We start from the raw sequence: 3,393 nt of genomic DNA, 5'->3' as shown, positions 1-3,393 counted from the left end.
CATTTGAATGATACTTGGGAACTGCATGTCCTGCTGTTATAGCACTTCATCTGGCTGCAAACTATTTTCCTTTCTGCAGATTGAAGAAATGCAACAAGGAACTCTTAATGCACAGCAAAAAGTTCATAATTTTCATAGGATATTTTTGTTAGGCTTTCATTTGCTTTCTTGTTGCACTAAAATAGATGTACTTTTTAATGCCTCAGACTGTGAAGTAGATAAAACTCTGCAAACCGTAATTACTTTGTCAATAGGATGATACTAAGTACAAGTTCTAGAAGAACATATACTCGACTCTTCGGTCCTAATCTTAGAACTTTAAAGGCTAGTAAACTGCCTGCAGTCATGCATTACTGTGGTTTCAGAGCAGTAGTTTTAAAAACCAAACCAAGCCCAACCCTAGCCAGTCTGATCTGCTGCTGCAGTCGCAATATATGCTTTTAGACTAAGCTTGTGATGGCAGCCTGGACTTGCTGTTTGTCGTTTCTTTTTTACACACCTATTTTGAAACCTGACTCATAAGGGAATCCACTTCTGAACTTTTTATTCCTTTAAATTCCTGTTTGTTATATAGTTGGGGTTTTTCCTGAGTAAGAATTACAGTATGGAATCCAAAGTTTATTAATTTTGGTGTAGGTTTTAAGAGTTCTGAGGTTTTTAAAGGAACCGCTTTGGTTCCAGTGACAAAGTTTTCTTACCAGATGAGAAGGCCGCACTGGAAGAAGTACGTGTAGTGTTTGGCCTAAACCAAGTGCCTGTTGCTACCTCCATTTTGCTGAAGTGGCTGCGAACAGCTGATCATGCACTAGCCGCGTCCGTGTTAGCAGCGGGAATATTCTGTGTTGCACCAGCAGCCTTGTTGTTCTGCCTTTACTAGAGGTGTTTATACCACTGTAGATAGCTCAGGCAGATTGTTACCTGGGTCACTTTTCACTAATAAATTACCAAAAAAGTGAGTATTTCCCACTAAAATTTACCAGTGGTTGAAACGGGTGAACTTGTGTTACAACACTTCCAACAGTAGCTGATTTCATGGCATGAGTCTATGCAGTATGGTGAAGGATAGTTTAAACAGGGGTAATGACCACTAATCAATATTAAGGTGGGAATTATTAGAAGAAAAGACCCAGCTGTAATTAGACCTCCACTGTGTACTTATTTGGAAGAACATGTTAATTCTGCAATATGTTTCTTAGTTAAACATTGCACAGTTCTTACCTCATTTCTGTAAATAAAGTTTTGTGAATCTGTTTTGTAAAGAATTCATAAGAAAACATTGATATTTTGATTTGTAATATTTCTAATTAGTAGATTTAATTGAAAAAGTGAAAATAATTTATTTTTATATGTTCTGGGGAATTTTTTAAAAATGCCACAAATCACTTTTGTAGATACTTTACAAAAGTAAACCAGGGGTTTATTTTACTTACTCAGCCCACTGGTGGATATTCTGTAACAATTTGTACAAAAGGTAAGATGGAAATGTGCTGTTATTTTGACTAGATGTAAAATTCCAAGCGTATGAAAAGATATGTACAAAGCTTTTGTTAATAAACTTTAATAATGTTTATAGTTGTATACTGCTTGTGTGAACGTGAGTCTCGAAGAAGAATGGAGTAGTTCTATTAACATCACATAACAGGAACAATTTCAGTTGCACCTGGGCACTAAAATTTATTACAACAAACATTTTAAAATGTTTCTCAAGTTAATTTTTTGCTTTCAAGAGACACTGATGCAGCTGTAACACTGTCCAGGCTTTCATGCTTCAAAAAGTAATTACTGTGAAATTGCAGGAGGAGGAGCAGCAAGCTGTTGCTCTAATGGCCCCAGCTCATTTTGAAATAACTTGGCAAGAGCTCTGCAGAGATGGGATGGGTTGGGTTCTTTACCTACAGCATGCCTGCAGTGAGGTGATGATGCCGTTGGTGGCTGTTGTCATTTTTGTTTTGTATTTTCTGTACAACCAACTCAGTGTTTTTTCCAGGCATTTTGCTTATTGTCCATGGAGGAGTTAGTAAACACACAGCTGAACTCCTGGTGTTTTATTTCCCAGGCAGCAAGGAGGAACTTGACCCTTCCCATACTGTCACTTGAAGATGAGGTTTGCAGTAGTACAGGTTGCGGCAGACAAGGGATGCATTGTGGCTCCCTCGTGACTTTTAGCCCCTTGCTAGCCAGGTGCAGCCTCCGGCTGAGACAAGCTTTGGAACAAGCAGCAGGAAGATGGTGTTGGCGTAGGATTATGCCATTTGTGTGGTGTTGTTCCGTCTGCTCAAATCCTGGGGATTAAATAGGTGTGTTTTGTTTTCCAGTGGGGAAAACTGGAATCCTGAAAGATGACGGGTAAATGAGCAGGCTGAGAACTAACTGCAGGGCAAGGTGAACCATCATCTGGCACAGCCAGGGGCACTGCTAACCCCCACCTGCTCCACAGTGCCTCAGCCTTCAGGGCTGGAAAAAATGCCCAGTGTTCCAGGGGTAGCTGATGAATGGTTGATGCTGTAAGGTGAAGAGGCTTGGAAGACTAGTTGAACAGAAGGCATCTAGATAAGCTCTAGAATTGGCTACCACCTTTCTTCTGGCTCTGTTGGGCATTGCCTATTCAATGCTAAGAAGGGAGAGTATATAGCATGTATATGCTGGGCAACTATGTACTTCATACTGCTAGACCTGTAGATGAGGGGGAAGAAAAGCCCAATAAGCACGAGGCCTCCAGGGTGTCCTGAGTCCTTTCTCCTGGAGTCATGGACTGGAGGGGTTACATTGCTGCTTTGAGATGAATCCAAAAACTTGACCAGGTAGATAAGAACTATCGGTAAGTCATCGTGCTCCTACTGGAGCAGTACCACAGCAACCAGTATAAGTGGCAAGTGCTGCCTGTCCTTGGGTGGGTTTTTTATTTAAGAAGGGACTGCCTAAGCTCTGGTACCGGGCTCCTGGTGAGAAGCATGAAAGGGGCAAAGTCAGAAACACTAGTGAGGTCATCAAATTCAGGACATTCTTAAAATCTCTACTTGTCAGAGATTGGTGCCAGAAGCCCAAGAGAGCAATGCATGTTTTACAGTAGATGTAGTCCTGATGGACCAACAATCACCAGCAGGAAAATAACGAAAAGGACAGTTCTGACATCTGAACAAAAATCCAATTCACTATCCCTTTAAAGAAAAGAGACCACATCAAAGCCAAGTTCACTTGAGGGCCAGATGCAGTCCAACCCAACCTTGTTTCAATGATCTTGCAGATTCTGACATCAAAGATGATGGTCTGTGGCTGATTTGGCACCAGTTCAGTAGCAGCCGATGCTGCCGTCCCTGTGGAATGCCTCTGATGGCAAAGCAGCCACGCAGGTCCCCGGCAGCTAAGTCACTGCTTACTGAGCCACCCCGAGAC

This window comes from Phaethon lepturus, unplaced genomic scaffold (genome assembly GCF_000687285.1).
Source record: "Phaethon lepturus isolate BGI_N335 unplaced genomic scaffold, ASM68728v1 scaffold3216, whole genome shotgun sequence".
Classification (NCBI taxonomy): domain Eukaryota; kingdom Metazoa; phylum Chordata; class Aves; order Phaethontiformes; family Phaethontidae; genus Phaethon; species Phaethon lepturus.
Note: the sequence above shows the minus strand (reverse complement) of the source record.